Source organism: Sorex fumeus, unplaced genomic scaffold, assembly GCF_029834395.1.
Source record: "Sorex fumeus unplaced genomic scaffold, SorFum_2.1 ptg000218l, whole genome shotgun sequence".
In the NCBI taxonomy this organism is placed as follows: Eukaryota; Metazoa; Chordata; class Mammalia; order Eulipotyphla; family Soricidae; genus Sorex; species Sorex fumeus.
The window spans coordinates 1,072,340-1,092,541 of record NW_026606275.1 but is presented as its reverse complement, the minus strand read 5'-3'; positions in this window follow the sequence as shown (position 1 = coordinate 1,092,541).

Sequence of the window (20,202 nt, the reverse complement as noted above, 5' to 3'; positions counted from 1 at the left end):
CGGCTCCTCCCAGAGGGACGCGGCAGGCCAGGGGCTGGGCAGGCCCCCGCAGCCAGGAGTCACCTGCTCCCACGGCACTTGGGAGACGCGGACAGCGGCCGGGAGCTCGTCCTTCCACCCGTCACGGGTCTTGATGCTCCTTGTCTCCACTGAGTTTGGAGTCTCCCTCCCTAGTTTCCTCTCAGCCCCACGCCACAGAATCCCGCGGCCTCTGGAGACCTGCCCACGACACAGCTCAGAGTCACGTTGCAAATAGGAAGGAGTCACGCTTGTGAAAAGCCACACGGGTGGCTGGGAGATGTGAACCCCAAGAGCATTAAGTGCTGGTCCTGCGGCCCTAGGCATTCCCTGGGGGGCATTCCCTGCAGCCCTAAGATATGCCCAGGGGCATTCCCTATAGTCTTGGGGCATGCCCTCTGGGTCTGGGCCCAGTTGCTTCAGGCTCAACCTCTTACCTGCAGGTGAACAAAGATTCGAAGAGCAAAGAGGCCCCAGAGGGCTGGGGGACAGGAGCAGTACAGAGGCCCCCTGGGGGTGCCCACAGAACCGGCGTGTCTACACTGAGGTGAGCCTGCAGCTTGGGATGTGAGACCCAGCAGTGCCCAGGACTTGCTCCTGACTCTGTGCTCAGGAGGCCACATACAGTGCAGAGCACTGAACCAGGGTTGGGGGGAGGGACACTGGGGGCCTTGGGGGTGGAGGATGGGCACTGGTGGAGGGATGGGTGCTCGATCATTGTATGACTTAAGCTCAAACCTGAAAGCTTTGTAACTGTGTCCCACGGTGATTCCATTTAAAAAATAGAGCACTGGATTAGGCCTTGTAGCAGTGACAATGGCCTGTGGTCACCTGGGGCTGGTAGACGTGGTGATAAAGTCTCAGTCCCTGTGAGTTAGCTGGTCCGGCCTCTGTGGAAACAGTGGGGAGAGCCTCAAAAAACTCCCCTCTGGCACCCGCCCAGAGCAGAATAAAGCACTGGCTTGGGGTGTGCTGTGCAGCTCTATTCACTGCAGGGCTGCTTGAGTTTCCGAGTGTGGCACGGTCACCGGAGGCCGATGGCCAACAAGTGAGGAAACGGCAAAGGAGAGGCACAACCAAGCCCGATGCCACCACGGGGAAAGACGGAATCACGACGGCGGCCACCGCGCGGATGGACTTGGACGGGGTCGGGTCACGGCACGAGAAATGGCTCAGGACGTTAGGACAACGCGTTGGTTGTAGGTATAAAGGAGACAAGGGGACGGACAAGTGTCCAGTGAAGTTCTAGAACGGCGGTTGGCAGCGGGTGGGCTGAGGGGGGTTGAGGAGACGGACGAGACGCGAGACCCGGCAGGGCTGGGGCCACTGAGCATTTGCTGGTGATCGAGGTCGTATTAATAGTTTCACACAGCCAAGGTAGAAACATCCGCGCCATTGCAGCCGACTTGGCGTTGTTGAAAGACAGCAAAATAGAGGAAAAGGAGCCAGACTTACTGGGGGGAAAACCTGCCGAAGGAAAACGGCAGACGGAGCTGAATCTGCGCTCCAGGAGAACCAGGGTTCCAGCCCCCACCCCTACAGAAAAACGCAAAAGGAAAGCGAGTTTGAGGCTGCTGCAGACTTTCTGTTTTGTTTGGGGGCCCCACTCCACTCAGCAGTGCTCAGGACTTACTCTTGGCTCTGTGCTCGGGGCTCACTCCTAGCGAGCTCAGGGCCACACGCAGAGCCAGGAGCAAGCCAGGCCCCCCGGGCACAAGGCGGGCTTCACCCCAGGCACGTGGCGCCGTTCTTTTTGCGTACCACGTGCCAATTTTGCAGATATCTGGCATGCAAGAGGTTAGAAATATTTCTACAAAACCTCCTGTTCTTGCTAAATTCATCTAGAATATCTGTGATGCAAGGGAGAGGACGACACTTGTCATCGCACAAGCAAGAATGCTGATAGTGAAGGCATCACTGTAAATTTCCATACTTGTTCGAGCAAAAATCCCAGGAAAGTCTTTAGAAGGGGGACCGAGAACGAAACACTCCGAGACAAAGGCATCCGCATCGAAGAGGAGACTTGAGTCACAATTATCAGTGACAAGGGGTGCGGCTGCCCGGAACTAAAACTGGGCCCCAAAGCCCTATCGAAAAATTAAGTCCTCGAGATGGACTCCAGCTTATAGAAATTTTTACGAGCAACTTTCCGAGCCGTCCAATCCTATCGCAAAATTACTTATACATTCATAGGCTATATATATATTCCTTTTCATCAAAATTTCTACTGAAAACAATTTTTACACATTGCTAATCTCACTTTTTCCATCAACAGAATGTTCCTGAGATTCACTTGAAAGATCTAACAGTGACTGCTCGGGGAGAAACAACCAAATATGCATAAAGGAACACACCCGTGAGTTCCTTTACGGGCTCCCGTGCCTGGCTGCAAGGCCCAAGTTCAGCTGTCCCCAGAGCAGATGCCGGGCTTGGGGGTGACTCTCTGCCCTTGCGGTGACCTTCAGCTGGGTTCAGGCCGCTCAGCGACCTCTCCAGGGGGTCCTGGCTTCTCTCGAGGCCCCTGCCCAACAGCTGCTGTAAAGAAAGAAAGAAAGCAGCACCATTGCGTCCAGCTGGGCGTTGTCGGTATCGTCCAGGCCGGACGCGGCATCTGCCACCGCCAAGTCAAGGCCTTGCACTTTCTCTCTGCTCGAAGGGTGGGGATTTGGGTGCGGCCCTGGGGGAACTGTGTCTGCCCTGGGCCTGCTCCGGGCTGTGTTCAGGGTCACTGCCGGCCGTGCTGGAGGGATCACGTGGGGAGTTCTCCAGGGTTGGCCCCGGGTCCTCATCACTGTGTGTCCAGCAGTCACGTTCTCAGGCTACAAAATGACCCAAGTACCGTCAGTCCCGTGCAGTTCTGAGTAGTGAAACGTGGGCCTTGGGACCAGGCTGGCGGACTCAGGCCCTCTCCGCCAGGGACTGTGCAGTAACCCAGAGATCATCCCTCAGGACCACTCTGGGCTCCAGGATCCAATCTTCAGACCTTTCGAAAAATATTAGCTTATTGCAGTACCAGAAAGCAATTTAGATTTTGTAATTGGCTTTAGGCTGCCTGGTTATAAATTTTAGAATAAGTCAGGAATATCTAAAAAAAAAAAAAAAAAAAGAACGCTACCAGTAAACTTAACATTTGCTAACGAATCTGTTATTTGGTTAAGTAGAAAGAAATCGTGATTGAAATCTAGTTAAATCTTCAATATATTGTGCTATTAGAATCATTTTCTTTTCAGTCTACCAAAGGCGAGGAGGAAAGTGAAAACCGATGTTAAAATTTTCAGGAATGAGGCAAGACCATCCAGTCATTTCCCACAATTAATGACGCCGTGTTATCTTGTAGGTCCCTTCTCTACCTACAGCACGTATTTTTGTGTTTGCTTTTTTTTTATTTATAAGAATAGTCACTTTGGTAGCTAAGGCAGAGATGAAAAGAATCAGCATTTTCATGCCAAACAGTTTTAAAATGTTTTGCATAGTTTTCAAATATGTGCAGTACTCAAACCCTTTCCAAGATGAAAGGCCTTTTTACAGGGAGAAAATGATTATTTAATTTGGCAAAACTTAGACATTTCCAGCTGAGGCACATTAAAGCATTTGTATAATTGCCTCAAAGGCAGAAAAATTTCACCATTCTTTTGGCTATAAAAATCTGTCTGTACTGAACAGAAATGGCCAGTTTTCCCTGAAAAATGTTGGAACTGGCTGATATATAGTTTTTCTCTGTCCAAAGATTTTATAAATCTCTTCAACCTGTTTCTATAAGTTTGTAGACTAACAGTATAAGGTTGACTTTTGTTATGATAATCAGTTCATTTAAAATTTGACTGTTGAATCAACTGCTAAGAGTTTAATACTGGAAGAATGCTGTTTTAAAAAAGAAATGTCACAATAAATCATACACATTCAACAAATATAAGTCACCCATCCGGGCAGTGCTGACTTCAGAGGACCGTTCCTTGAAGGTTAAAATGAGAATGTTTGTCCTGAGGAAAAAAAATAATCGCCACACCATGAGCATTATTTAGCAAGACATAAAAATATAAGAAATAAAAAACCCAAAGTATTAAAAGTGAGATTCCCTTTTGCAGGTTCCCTTTCATGGGGCAGAGAGAAAGCATCTGTGAACTTAAACACAGAAGGAGAAAATCTCCAAGTCGATGTAAAAAAAAATTTTTTTAAATATACTAATAATGTAAAGATGAAAGTAAAATGAGATCATAAAAGTGAACGTGCTTCTCCAAAGAGCGGAGGGACGAACCGGCTCGCGAGGAGGAGGAAGCGGATTTTCTGGTTTCGTTCTGGCGTGTAGAGGCAGGAATCCGCCTCGACACCAGCGAAGCCTCTATAAATAACCCCGACCTGGCGGCCCTCTTGGGCCCACGGAGGATTAATCCTCTCTGGGAAGCTGCAAACCTTGGAGCTGGGGCGGTCCCAGCAGGGGGACTGGCCTATGAGACCGGCCACAGGCCCCCGGGGGCACCCCCCACGGCTGGACGGCGGGGTGGGCAGATTTCTGGGCACCGGGGCTGGCTTCTCGCGGTGCCGTGGCCGAGCTCCTGTGGTTTCCATTTCCAGCAGCCCCGAAATCTCCTACCGCAGGCCCGGGAGAGGTTTCCTTTGTGGCCCTGGCTGCAGAGGAGAATAATAAACTGAAACGGGCACCAGTGTCCACTCGTACGGGGAGACCCTCTCCAGAGCCACCACCCGGGGCTCCGGGCCAGCCGTCCCCCTGCCCACCGCACAGGGCGAGGCTGGACCCCGGGGTGAGGCCACACCGGGGCACGGGCGCCCTCCAAAGTGAGCTCTGGGCATCAGCCAACAGCTCATCCCTCTCCGCCCGGCGAGCAGCGGGCACAGCAGGGCCTGGCAGAGGCGGGCGGCGGGAGTTGCCTGAGGGCCTGGGCAGCCGAAGGCGGCAGCGGGGACAGCTGCTCGGGGAGGGAGCGGGCCCAGCCCTCCGCCAGCTCAGCAAACGCTCATCGCCGCCCGTTCCTGCCAGACCCCAGGAGCCTCCGCTGAAACCCCTCCACCTCAGCGCCTTGGTCAGCGCATCCTGGTGGGCAGGATGGCTGGGTACGACAGAGGTGGCTGAAACACGGACTGCAGCGCAGTGAGGAGCAGAGTCACGACCCAGACTCCACGCGGGTTTTTGCAGCAGGAAACCGTGGGCGGGCAGGGTGGGGACGGGCTGAGACCAGGATGGCCAAGTCCAATGCACAGTGGGCAATCACATGGAAATGGGTTGAGTGGGTTCCTCAGAGGAGCAGTCACGGCCGAGGGAGTAACCGGGAAGCGTAAAGGCCGACACGGAAGCATCACGCACAGGAGGCAGAGCAAGATGCAGAGAGGAGACGCTAACACACAGACTCGAGGCGGCGAGTGTCCCCAGAGAGATCACACACGTCTAATTCCAGCCTTAGAGAGTCGGGGTGTGAGAACGACTCGCAGCCCTGGTGAACTCCTGAGCCCCTGATGATAACACTGACCCCACCGAGCTGGTGGCCTAAGCGGAGGGCCGGGTGGTAACTCGGCAGGGAGGGCACTGACCTGGGCACCCAACTGGATCCTTGGGACCCCGCGTGGTCCCCCACGCCCTCCGGGAGTAGCCACTGGGCTCAGAGCCAGGAGGAAGCCCTGCACACATCGGGTGGGTCCTGGTGGGTCCCCTCCCAAGTAAGAAGACTCCAAGCGGCATGTCCTGCTCCAGTCATGGGACAGGAAAGTCAGATTTAAATGTCGGAGAGAGACTCTGAACCCTGACCCAGGTCTTGCTGCACAAATTGGGCAACACTGCCCCCTGGGGGCACTGGAGCAAAGCACCAGCTTCGGACGTGCTTTGTTTACCTAAAAGTCAGTTTCCCGAATGATTTGGAGTTTTTTGCTGGAAAAGGGACAGCAGGCGAAGGCACTTGCCTGGTCTGAGGTTGACCCGGGTTCCATTCCCAGCCCCGCTTGGGTCCCCCAGCATTGAGAGACGTGACCCCTGAGTGCAGAGCTCGGCTTGTCCCGTAAGCACAGGTGGGGATAGCCCCAACACTCCAAAAACAACACCACCAAATCAAGGGATGGTGGGTGAGATCAGTTTGGGAGCCTTCGCAGAGCATGACAAGTCAGGCTTCTCCTTAGAAACCGTGCAAATGTGGAGAAAATAAGGCCAAAAATGTACCGCGGTAAAAAAGAATGTATATAATAATATACCCAGCAAAATTATCCTTCGAAAGGAAGAAGAAAAAACTCTTTTTCAGACAGACAACACCTGGAGAAATCCCGCAGCGGGCCTGTCCCTCAAGGAGCATCTAAAAAAGACGTTCGGGGAGCAGAGACGGGAAAAGCGGCCCTGAGAGCTGCCCAGGACGGGACGGGCACGGGAGGTCGCTGGGGCGCTGCTGTGACCGGCTTCCCTTTCTGACGTGGTATAAAGATGTTTGGGTTTTGGTTTTGATTTGGAGCTGCACCAGGTGGTGCTCAGGGCTTCCTCCCGGCTCTGTGCTCAGGGATGATGCCTGGCGGGACCAGGGCAGGGCCAGGCTTGGAACTGGGTCGGTCACGGGCAGGTGCCGTCCCACTGTCCACGGCTCCAGAGATATCGGAGCTCCCAGTCGTGGCGTGAAGCCGCCCACACGAGCAGGCAGCCGTTAGCACGTCCCGAAAGGGCCCGCCGCGGGGTCTCCTGCTCACACAGCCGTGAGTTTGGTTTCTCCCCACCTCGGGACGCAGAGCGCCCAGTCCCAAGGCCCTGCCGGCGAGCGCTCACGGCCGCTGGACACTCGGACGCTGCAGAATTGCGCCTGCATCACGGCTGCGTGGCCGAGAGGAACCTTCTCCTAAGACTCCCTCGGGGGACGCAGGGGGCTTGAAGGTGGCTTTGCCCTCTGACCCCTGACGGCCCACCCTCGCCTCCTCCGACGGCAGCTCCGGGCTGCACTGCAGAAGATCCTCTCCTTCGACATTGAGACGGACCATTTCTGGGTTTCCCGCTGTGCACCCTCCCAGAGGGAGCCTCTGGCCCACGTCACCGGCTCAGAGAGCAACCGGGACCGGGGAGGGGGTCTCGGTGGCCCAGCTCGCACGTGTGTGAGAGTCTCTGGCTTGGGTCTCTGGTGAGACGCCAAAACCCAAAACCAAACTAAAAATGATAGGTGACGTCAGTGAGTAATTCAACCCACAGCCCGTCCTCTTCGGCGCGTTGCTCTAACTGACCGCCCCGCCGTCCGCTTTCGTTCATCGTGGTTGAGCTCCCGAAGGCCCAGTGGCCCACACGACGGGAGGAGAGTGGGGAGGGGCAAGGGAGGAGAGTGGGGAGGTGTGATCAGGGCGCAGTTCAAAGAGCAGAGTTACTTGGAGCTGCAATCAGATTATGTCTTTAAATGCATGTTGAAAACTCCAGGAGATCCAGTATCAAGATTTTCAAAGCGATATCATGACACACTCAGAGATTTTCAAAAGGAGAAGCAGATAAGAATGCTCAATGGAAGCTGATAAATCCGGGAAGGAAAGAAAAACATCACAAATGCCGCAGAGAAGAGAGTCATGAGCAAGGCAAACAGCCGCCGCACCAAGTTAGTGTCTATTATCTAACTGCGTCCGTATTTAGCAGCAGGAAAAGACTGTCAGAATGAACGGGGGAAAAAATCAGGCCAGATTATGTACTGGGCACATAAATCCAGCTGTTTAAAACTTAGTGACACAGATGAAAAGGCTTGAGAGCCGGAAGGCGTGTTCGCTCTGGTCGAAGTAAAACTAAAGCAGAACGCAGACACCCCGCAAAACAGATCTGACACAGGGAACGTGAGCAGCAGAAGTGGAGGCGTTTCAGGATGATAGTCCACGGTTATTCAAAGTAGTCTGTGGTTAAAAAGACCTTAAAAAAAAAAAGAACCTTTAAGGGACCGGAGTGATAGTACAGTGAGGAGGGCGTTTGCCTTGCACATGGCTGACCTGGGTTTGATCCCCAGCATCCCATAGGGTCCCCCAAGCACCGCCAGGAGTAATTCTTGAGTGCAGAGCTAAAAAGCAAAAAGGTAAAGGTAAAGGCCCTCCCGTTGATCGTCGATTTGCTCGAGCGGGCCCAGTAACGTCTCCATTGGAGACTTTGTTGGTACTGTGTCTGGCATATCCAATACTCTCGGTAGCTTGCCGGGCTCTCCGAGAGGGGCGGAGGAATCGAACTCGGGTCGGCCGTGTTGGCCGCTTGTAAGGCGAACGCCCTACCGCTGTGCTATCGCTCCAGCAAAAAACTAAACTAAAATAAAAAATAACCTTTAAGATATATGGCACCTAGCCCCAGAGCATCAAAATATGAGGCAGACGGTGACAGACCTGAAAAAAGAAAGAAGTCTGCAAATCCCCTCTGATGGGTGGAGGCGTCTCTCCCCATTTCTAAGAAACTGAGCACGAGGAAGTGGAGGGAACAGGAGCAGCTGCCGCCTGCGTGGGTGGACCCCCGCTGCAGCCCCCGCACGGCTGACTCACCCACCGTGGGGAATTGTGACCGGAAGCTCTGATCCCCCCCACATACATACACGCACACACACGCACACACATATGCACACACACACACACACGCGCGCACGCACACACACGAACACACACATGCACACACACAATTGCACATACACGCACACACGCACACACACACATGCACACACACACATACACATACATACTCACACGCTCACACACATGCACACACACACAATTGCACACACACGCACACACATGCACACACGCACACACATACACATACACGCTCACACACACGCACACGCACATACACATACACACACGCACACACAGCAGCAGCAGCTGTAGCAGTTGAGAAAGCAGCTCCACTGTCTGACTGAGCTGACTGGGAAGCTCAGTGGGTGTCCCCCTCTGTCCTCGAGTAGGGCCCCAGGCCCCCTGGGATGAAACGCCTCCAGTGGCTGCCCTGGAAACTGGGGGGGGGGGGGTCAGCGGGACCCCCCCTCCAGACCTCACCCCGCAGGAGACCTGAGAGCAGGTTCTCCCGCCCAAGGACACTGCCAGTGACCCACGCCCACCCCCGAGCTGAACCGATGTGCAGAGGAATGTCCCTGCCCGTGAGAGGCACAAACTGTGGCAGAGAACAGGGATTATTGTAACGCCAAGTGATCCCCGTGGAATCAGGGCGCAGGAAGAACCAGCACGGCTTCCCGAGAGGGGACTGGTGGGGGCTCAGGGCTGAGGGAATGCAGTTTGGGAAGCGAAAAGGCTCCGTGCCATCCCCTGAAGGAGCTAGGAAGGGACAAGAGCTCGCAAGCCACTGACGAGATGCGGAGAATCGACAAGCAAGCAAACATCTCACAGAGGAAAAGGCACCATCCAACCAATGAACAGCCAAGCGGAAACCCCAGAAATCAAGAGACAATGACTGAAAAATGTGGCCTTGCACACATCGAGTTTCAATAGCAAGTTGCCAATCAGACGACGGTTATACGGACTTTTTCTCGGTGGGAAAAGAAAATGCAGTGGAAAAGAGCGCAGAACGCCGTCGGGACCTAAGGGTTAGCGTCCAAGGAGACGCACGTGGGTACGGGCTCCCAGAGGGCGGAGGGAAGGAAACAGAGACCCTCTTTACGGCACAAGTAATTAAAACCCACCCAACCCGGCTAGAGATACAGGCATTCAGAGGCCAGGAGACAGGTTGAAACTCAAAACATGCTGCAGTAGAAGCAGGTTCAATTAAGCTGTCAGCGGCCGAGATGCAATCTGGACAGTGGCAGAAGTGACTCGCCACGCACAAGGCGCCTCCTCGACAGGAGATGGGTCTCACCCCTGCAGGCCGAGAGACGGGCACTCAAAGCCTTGAAATAAAAAATGTCTGACCCGAAGCCCACCCCTAGGAAAACGGTCCTCAACCAAGAAGGAGAAATCAAGACTGGGGCTGGGGCAATAGCACAGCGGGGAGGGCGTTGGCCTTGCGCATGGCCAACCCGGGTTCGATTCCCAGCATCCCGTAGGGTCCCCCGAGCACCGCCAGGAGTGATTCCTGAGTGCAGAGCCGGGAGGAACCCCTGAGCATCACCAAAAATAAATAAATAAATAAATAAATAAAGACCTTCTTGGAACAATAGGAGTGGAGGAACTTATCGTCAATAAATGAGAGGACATCCTCCAATTAGAAACTAAAAACTAAACAGAACCCAACGTTGGAAAAGCATTGTCAGGTCTACGCCTCACAACAATGGCAAACAGGGCCAATGTCAGCTGTGTTATCGCACTGGAGAGGCGTGTTACCTGACAGTCCTAGATTCAGGATCAGAAAGTCCAATTCAATAACCACAAGTCTTAATATTTTGTCGTTATTCCTGTAGTGTAAAAGTACGCAGACTGCACTCCCCATGACCTAAAATGGGAGGGAGGGAAGGAACAGGCAGAAGTTCTGTGTGCTGATGAAGTCATGTGGTACCAGCATTAAATAAGATGCTGTGATAGAAGACATTTTCCACTCATAGTCATCACAAAGGAGAAACCTGTTGTAGACACACACACCATTATGGTAAAATAAGTCAGATGAAATCATTTCCTGTGAGAAAAAATGTCAAAACACAAGTAAGAAGCAGGAACAAAGTGGTGAAAAAAATAATAATAATATAAAATGGTATAAAGCCATGAAAACCGTTCATGGAGTTGCCATGGTAAAGTCTTTGTTATCAGTAATCACATAGAAGTGGATCAAACTCTTCCATCAGTTTTGTTTCTGTTTAAGTTCCAGTGGTGTGTCACGAGGACACTGGGCCTTTGAAGTCGGGCTGACTTCAGAGGGCGGAGAAGGACGTTTCCAGAAAAAGATAAACCAAAGAGAGCAGGAGTGACCTCTCTTTGCCTGTCCACTCAGGGACTTACTTGCCCTTAGAATCCACAACGTCCTTCACAGTTCACTAACGAGACACCCGACATCTCCGCGAAACACGGGGCTGGCGTTGAACGCTCACTTCTCCACAGAACAGACACACACGGCTCAAGACTTGGAAAGAGACGCTCCACAGTATCAGCTGTTAGGGAGAGCAAAGCCAGCGGAAGACCCTCCCGCCCGCCTGCCGACCGCAGTCAAGGCCAGACACGAAGCATGAGTGAGCGAGGGGTTGGCGCCACTGAGCGTCTGACACGCGGCCCTGGGAAAGGCCAAGGGTCTAGTCCTTCTGGAAGCGGCCGCCCAGTTCCTCAAAATGCCAGACACAGAATTAATATAGCAGCTCCACTCATAACAATAGCACTGTAGCATTGCCCTCCTGTTGTTCATTGATTCTCCTCGAGCGGGCATCAGTAATGTCTCCATTGTGAGAGTTGTTACTGTGTTAGGCATATTGAATATGCCACGGGGAGCTTGCCAGGCTCTGCCATGCAGGCAGGATACTCCTCTCGGTCACTTGCCAGGCTCTTCAAGAGGGACCGAGGAATCGAATCCAGGTCGGCCGTGTACAAGGCAAACGCCCTACCCACTGTGCTATTGCTCCAGCCTACTCATAATAATCACTGTCACTATCACTGTCCTCCCGTTGTGCATCGATTTTCTCGAGTGGGCCCATTAACGTCTCCATTGTGACACTTGTTACTGTGTTTGGCATATTGAGTACGTCACGGGTAGTTTGCCAGGCTTTGCTGTGTGGGCAAGATACTCTCAGTAGCCTGCCGGGCTCTCCAAGAGGGGTGGAGGAATCGAACCTGGGTCGGCAGGGTTGGCCTTGTGGAAGGCAAAAGCCCTATTTGCTGTGCTATCGCTCCAACCCCTCATAACAATATACTTGATTATTAAACACTCTCTCACCCACCTGCACAGAAGCACACATACCAGCTGTTAGCGCAAAGAAGATTTCCTCCAAATGTCTGCTCATGGACAAACGGGCAAACCTAATGTTAGTCTCAGGTGGTGGTTTGCGACAGGGGGTGTAGCACAGATACATTTCACACACTGCCCAAGAAAAAAAAATAAAAGCCAACGTCAAAGTTTTAGGTGATTTCTAGGGTCGAGTGTCCAGACGTGGCAAGTCTAGACTGAAAGGCAGAGACTTTGCAAGCTGGAGTGTGTGTGCTTCCGGAGAACAGGAAGGGGCCACCATGCACCAGAGGTTTCTTTTGAGGGCCACGGCTGTTCTAGAATCAGTTTGAGAATTTACTAAAACTAGTAGTGCAGTACACGCAGGATGTGTAAATTGCAAGTTTTATGAACTATGTTCCCGTGAAAGGCTGTTAAGGATTCAGTGACCATTCGTGGACCTCACCCATCAGCAGAACGTTATCTGGAAATGAAAACCGCAATGAAATCACAGCACTCCACACACCTGTGAGATTAGCCGGAGATAAAAATGGCTGTTGGAGGGAAGGTGGGACCATCAATCCTCCTGCAAGTCTGTACTAGCATGTGAACTGAGGCAGCCACCTCGGAGAACAGCGCAGCCGCGCTTTTAAAGGAGCTGGGGATTTCCTGCGTGACCCAGAAAGATTTCTTCTTGCTCCGTGTCCGAGAGGAAGGAAGCACCTTCTCACAGCACGCACACCAACAGTCAGTGTGTTTTCTTCTTCACAACAGCGGAAAACCGGAAACCACCCGAACGAAATCTCACCGACGGATGAATGAACAGAGGGTGGCTTATCCACAACAAGGAATACTCTCCAGAAACCAAAAGAAGGATGATATCAATGCCGACAAAGGCGTGGCTGGCTTTCCCACCCAGGAGGGAAGTTCTAGGATGTTCAACATCAATGGCTACATGATCACCTTAAGATGAAATTCCAAAAAGAAAAATACAAAACAACAAAGAATAAAGATCCTCTCCGCTGAGCTCAAGTGTAGAAACAGATACCCATCAAGAAGGAATCGAGGAGAAATCAAAATAGGATCGGGGAGCTGACCCACCTTCTGATTGGGTAGGGACTTCAGCGATGTATGAGCGCCCAAAAGTTATCAAAGTGTGGACTTATTTTTGATGAGCGTTCGCCCACATGTAAATAAGAGCTTAGTAGACAAGCAAATGAAGGGAATACATAATATTGCACAAGTGGCTGTGTAGACACTTACGTCTGCCTTCCTTGTGAAACTGCGTGGTAGGACTATTGGTGTGGATGCCACCACACGCGTTCTCGCCACGTTCCAAAGCCTGATGCCGAAAAGTTTGCGCAAGACCAGAGAGATAGTCCAGTCGGTAAGTACCTGCCTTGCATGAGGCCAGGCCTGGTCCAATCCCCAGCATCACCTGTGGCTCTCTGGACACCTCCAGGAGTGTTTCCTGGACACAAAGCCAGGAGTGACCGCCCCCTGCCAGACACACACTAAAAGCAAAAAAAAAAAAAAAAAGAATCAACCTCTGTTGCTTCTATTTCTCATTTCCCTTTAATACATTCTCAAATGAAGAAGTCAAAACCAAGAATTCCACAGTTTTCAATAGCCATAATGTTAGCAGATACATTGGACACTGTCAAGAATGCAAAGATTTAGCTTTGCAAAAGTTGTATTCAGCTTTAGATTTTGCAAGAATGCAAAGAGAGAGGGAGAAAGGGAAGGAGAGAGAGGAAGGGAGGGAGGGAGAAGGAGAGAGAGAGGAAGGGAGAGGGAGGGAGGGAAGGAGAGGAAGGGAGGGAGAGAGGAAGGGAGGGAGAGAGAAGGAGAGAGTGAGGAAGGGAGGAAGAGAGGGAGGGAGAGTGGGAGGGAGGGAAGGAGAGAGGAAGAGAGGGGAGAGGAAGGGAGGGAGAGAGAAAGGGAGAGGGAGAGAGAAAGAGAAAGGGAGGGAGGGAGGGAGGGAGGGAGGGAGAAAGGGAGAGGGAGAGAGAAAGAGAAAGGGAGGGAGGGAGGGAGGGAGGGAGGGAGGGAGGGAGGGAGAAAGGGAGAGGGAGAGAGAAAGAGAAAGGGAGGGAGGGAGGGAGGGAGGGAGGGAGGGAGGGAGGGAGGGAGAAAGGGAGAGGGAGAGAGAAAGAGAAAGGGAGGGAGGGAGGGAGGGAGGGAGGGAGGGAGGGAGGGAGGGAGGGAGAAAGGGAGAGGGAGAGAGAAAGAGAAAGGGAGGGAGGGAGGGAGGGAGGGAGGGAGGGAGGGAGGGAAAGAGAGGAAGGCAGGGAGAGAGAGAGAGAGAGAGAGAGGAAAAGTGTCTGCTATAGAGGATGCAGGGGAGAAGCCAGTGGGAGGGAAACTGAGACAATATTGGTGCCGGGAACCGTGCCCTGGTGAAGAGTGTCAGAACATTGTTTGACTGAAACCCAATCACGAACAACTTTATAACTGTGTATCTCAAGGTGATTCATTTTTTAAAAAAAGACTAGAAAATACAGTGAATGTCTCAACTGTGTCACCTACGGTCTGGTTAAAGAGACAAAGGATACCTATGAAAAATTAAACAGCCAGGTAAGAAATTAATCTTTAATTATACTTCAGCGGATCCTATAAAATCATCGCTCCTAGCTATCGGTCCAGCCCTGACCTCGGCAAGCGCCTATGCAATGACGGTCATCCCCACTCTGCGGCGTCCGTGCTGCCGACGTGCCCTTCTCCTAGCGACAGTGTGAGCTCAACAAAACTGAGCTACACACCTTTCCGTTTCTTTGCCAATCGATTGAAAGGTTTTCCTTAGACTTTGGTGGTAACTGTGTTTGTTCCCTGTGTTTGGAAATATTTGAAAAACTTGCTTTTCTTCTTCATGTGACAAAGATGCTGCCTGCAGCCTTAGACGATCTTAGCACTCTGCTCTGCTCTCGGAGATGCCGTGTCCCATCCCTGCTGAGAGCACTGTAGCCCTGTCCTCCCGTTGTTCATCGATTTGCTCGAGCGGGCCCAGTAATGTCTCCATTGTGAGACTTGTTGTTACTGTTTTTGGCATATCGAATGTGTCACGGGGAGCTTGCCAGGCTCTGCCATGTGGGCGAGATACTCTCGGTAGCTCGCCCGGGTCTCCAAGAGGGGCGGAGGAACCGAACCCGGGTCGGCCACGTGCAAGGCAAACGCCCTACCCGCTGGGCTATTGCTCCAGCCCTGCTGAGAGAGAGAAATCCCCCAGAGATAACTCAGAAATCCCTCCCCAAACTTGTCTGGGCTCTCTCCCTCGTACTCAGATCTCCGATATGTCCCTTCACAAGGTGATAGTCTTTAATCTGAGAAATCTGTAAAGAAAGGCACCTTGTTACCCTCCTTTGAGCCTGGAGTCAGATCATTGCATTTGTTCCCTTCAGAACATCTTCTCTCCCTGAAAGCCTCAGGTTCCGCCTGTTCTGGTACTGTCATTGCATGTATATGCGTAGAATTGCCTTGGAAAGGTGAGGTTTTTAAGTGATCATACTGGTATCATCCATTTGAGGTATTTTCTAAAATAACCATAAGTTGGTTTTATTTTTTTAAAAAATGTATCGGGCTGGAGAGATAGCACAGTGGCTAGGGCATTTGCCTTGCACACGGCCAACCCGGGTTTGATTCCCAGCATCCCATATGGTCCCCTGAGCACCGCCAGGAGTAACTCCTGAGTGCAGAGCCAGGAGTAACCCCTGAGCATCGCTGGGTGTGACCCAAAAAAGGGAAAAAAAGACTATAAAAAATTTTAAAAATAAAAATAAAAAAATGTATCAAGGCCGTTAAAATTTGAATACCTACCTAATAATGATTTAAACATCGAAAGGTTTGAATAATTAAATAATTGGAACAGACGCAAAACGTTGACATGAACATCGTGATCGCTTTCAGGCATGTGCATCTGTGTATCAAGACTTGATGGGGCGCCTCCATGGATGGGCCTCCCAAGAGTCGGGCTCCCAACGGGCAGTGGAGAAGGACATTTGTCACTGCTTACTCGGGCAAATGCAGAAGAGAAAAAGGGATGAAGAGATGGAGGAGGGGAGGAGGGTTCAAGAAAAAAAGGGGGGGTCGCTTCAAGCTAATCGTTTAAGAAATAAAAGTTGTCTAAGTGAACGAGAGGACGATGCATCGTTGGGTGGCCACGACCGTGACAGGACTCAGGAGCCACCCCGAGACGCACCCATGGGCGACAGGAGACAGTCCGGAAGGATCCTGGCTCACTCTGGGCTTAAAATCAATAGCAAGAATAAATAAAAACGTTTGAGAAATAAGGAAGGAAACACGAAGAGAACTAAAGTTCTGATTAAGCGCAGGTGATCTTCCGCACCTACAAAACCTGCGGGTCCCCCGGGTGCAGAGTGGAGAGAAGATAAAACCCGCTCTCCGCTTGGCACCTGCCAAGGCTCCTCACGGAAGCTGTTGGAGCAGCGGGCACTGCCAAGGCGGGGGCAGCAGGGGGCAGAGGACCTGGGCACTGGCCAGCGGCCAAAAGCCGGCCTGGATTCCAGAGCCGAAGATGCTCCCCAGCTTTCACAGCCTCCGTTTAAAGCCTGCCCGGAAAATCAAACACCATCTGCAGCCTGGGCTGGAGCGAGGGCACAGCAGGAGGGCGTTTGCCTTGCGCACAGCCGGCCCGGCCGAGCTGGGTTCGATTCCTCCGCCCCTCTCGGAGAGCCCGGCAAGCTACCGAGAGAATCTCGCCCGCACGGCAGAGCCTGGCAAGCTCCCCGCGACGTATTCGAGATGCCAGACACAGTAACAAGTGTCACAGTGGAGATGTTACTGGGCCCGCTCGAGCAAATCGATGAACAACGGGAGGACCGTGACCGTGATCTGCAGCCAGGAAGGGACCAAAGTCAATACGGAGAATGACCCCAAATGAAACACGATCATTGAGCAAAGTGAAGAAAAAGGTCGAAGTGCACCGACTAGTGCAGTCAAAGAGAGCGAGGAAGATGTTCTGTTGGTAGACAAAACGGGACGGTCCAGGGGAGGAAGGAAACAGGAAAACACGGTCGGAGAACAGGATTCTTTAAATGAAACAGGATGAAAGCAGAGACTGAGTTCACGGATTTCAAAATGAAACGGGGCGAATTCTATTAGTTAGTGCAAACTAACAGGAAACATTGTGAGGACAAGCAAAATAAAAGAGCCATAGAAACGCCAAGAAGGGAAGGCTTTCCTGAAGTCACGAGTCAGAAAGAAAAACAGGGAGGAGAAAGGACCGAACGTGGAACAGAACCAAACGCAGACTGAGTATGAGGCCGGACGCTCAAAGCACGCCGAGAGCCAGGAATCCGGAGCAGAATCTGCGGGCGCTGAGCACTGCAGAGGGAGTCCAGGCTGAAGCCACCCTGCTGGGCCAGGGAGCAGAGAGCCAGCTCACATCCCCATCCCTGTGGCGGGGCGGCCCACACAGGGGGACCCAGTGCCCTCAGCTCTCAGGTTGGGGGCCAGAGGAGCAGACCCAGCCTCAGAGGATACTGGAAAGTGAAGCAGAGTTTCCAGAAGGGACAAGCAGGACAGATACCTCCCCCTCCCGCTCCTCCCTGTGCTGTGCTCCCTTGGGCCCGGGTCCCAGGAACTCAGAGGCACGCGAACAACTCCACCACAGCTCAGCTGGAGGGGGTCCGGGCGCCAAGCGCAGGCTGCAGCCGGGAGCAGGGTGACCTGAGGACCGCAGTGAAGGTGCCCCCTCCTCCGGCAGATCCACTCCGGGCTGACTGCAGAGCCCTGAGCGGCAGGAACTGCAGAATGCGGCCGTCGTCCTGGGCTGAAGGTGGCAACAGAGAGAGGGGGTCCCGCAGGGTCCCGTGGGGTCCCGGTCAGGTGAAGCCGTCGCTGGACAGGTGGCTGCTTCGGGCTTCACGGCTGTCCTTTTGCTTCGGTTTTTGGACCCACCTGGAGGTGCTCAGGGCTCTTGGCTCCGCACTCAGGAGTCACTCACTCCTGGCGGGGCGCGGGGCACCCTGTAGGGTGCTGGATTGAGCCCGGACCCTTGCGGGGAACTTAGCCCCATGCCATCGTCTCTAGTCCTAGAGATGCTTTGTAAAACTGGATTTTAAAAATCTCATTTCAGAAAAATAACAGAATCCAGTGTTCCCCTACTCAGCCTCGGCAGTGCACGGGGTACCGTCTGTCCCCAAATACCCAGCGGGTGAAAAAACTGAAAAAAAAAGAGAGAGAGAGAGAGAGAGAGAGAGAGAGACAACAACTCTAAAATAGATTTTTTTAAAAAAGCAGTGGATTGCAGCCAAATATAATCACATAATGCCACAGAAATTTAAAAGCAGATTTCATAAGCTTATCCCAAAGAGGTAATATCTATCTGCAACGCATGAAAATCTTAGTAGTGAGGTGAAGGTTCTCAGAGAAAAATGGAAGCAGTGGGGTGGGAGCAATCGTACAGTTTCTGAAATTAAAATTTCACTAGATGAACTCATCAAAATGGATCGCAAAGGAGTCAATAAGATGACAGGCAAAAAAAGAAATTCCAAATTGGAAAACAAAGAGGAAAGAAATCTGCATCTCAGGGTCTGACTGATAACGTCTGATTGTCAGCTGTATCTGTCAGGGAGTCCAGGATTAATGGGGCAGAAATGAAATACTTGAAGAAACAATCGTGGAAATCAGAGGAAATTTGTAGATACAAATTTCTGCAGCCCTAAACAGTGAATGAAAACAACATATATCGAGCAAAATCGGTACTCCAAAAAGCCTACACCGGACAACTGAGTCGAACTGTTGAAAATCAAAGATAAAGACCAGAGACTGAAATCAAGGAGAAAAAGATCCAGTCCGCAAGGAAACGCACCTCACCAAAGGCTCATTTCTCAAATTAAAGCATAGAGGTCAAAGGGAAAGAACATATTTTATTTATTTATGTATTTGCTTTTTGGGTCACACCCGGCAATGCACAGGGGTTACTCCTGGCTCTGTTCTCAGGAATTACCCCTGGCGATGCTCAGGGGACCCTATGGGATGCTGGGAATCAAACCCGGGTCGGCTGTGTGCAAGGCAAACGCCCTACTCGTTGTGCTATCGCTCCAGCCCCAAAGAACATATTTTAAAGAGCTGGAAACACACTGCAAAAATTTTTATGCTCATTTCTATACTGAGTGAAAATATTCAAGAATGAATATACTAAAGAGAATTTTTACTTTAAAAAAAAACAAGATTTTTTTTCCCGTTAAGCTTTGGTTAAAAGTAGGAATGTTGACGGTGCTTGAGTGAAGGGGGAATCAGGCACTAAATGTGGGTTCTGATTCCTGAGGACAAGTGGTATCACCCACAGGTAAATAAGCCTGTCCAAAAAGACTATTTTTTTTTAATTAATTTATTTATTTATTGAATCACCGTGGGAAAGGTTACAAAGTTTTCAGGTTTAGGTCTCAGTCATGCAAATATCAAACACATTTCCCTTTACCAAAACTTATTTTTTACCATGAAGAACCCCAATAAAACCCCACCCCCCACCCCTCCCCGTCCCTGTGGGGCAGATGAATTCTAGTTAACACTCTATCTGCTTTGATTAGATTCATTGTTTCAATAAAAGATTCACCACTATTATTTAGAGTTTACCCCCCCCCCCCCAAATCAGACATGCTGAAAAAGCATTGTGAAGTGATTTGCTTTCTACAGCTGGGTTCAAGAATTAAATGTTGGTTTTGGATTTCTGCTATTTTACCTATTGACTCTGGAAGTATTTCTACTGAAAGTCAGATAGTTAAGAAATTGGTTTCTGTGCTCTGGAGTCGTGGCCGTGCTGGAGAGCCGCTAGTGGGGGGCAACTGGTGACCTCGGTAGGGCGTGAAGGACGGACCGGAACGCCCCCCTTCCCATGAGGTTTTAGTCGCCCCCAGTCCCCCGGCTCATACCTGCTGTCCACAAGGCTCCCATGCGGCCGCCATCTTTCTTTCCAGAGAGGAGAGGGCGAATGGGGCAACACCCTTTCCCCTCCAGCAGACTTGAGGCCTGGATTAACGCATAGTCCTTTCACTTTTCTGCTCCAAGCTGCTGGGTTCTGCATTAAGTCCTTGTGCTTTTGGGGCTGTGGCCATGCTGGAGAGCCGCTCGCGGGGGTCAACTGGTGACCTAAGTAGGGCGTGAAGGACGGACTGGAACGCCCCCCTTCCCATGAGGTTTTAGTCGCCCCAACACCCCCGGCTCATACCTGCTGTCCACAAGGCTCCCATGTGGCCGCCATCCTTCTTTCCAGAGAGGAGAGGGCGAATGGGGCAACACCCTTTCCCCTCTGGCAGACTTGATGGCCTGGATTAACGCATAGTCCTTTCACTTTTCTGCTCCAAGCTGCCAGGTTCTGCATTAAGTCCTTGTGCTTCTGGGGCTGTGGCCATGCTGGAGAGCCGCTAGTGGGGGGCAACTGGTGACCTCGG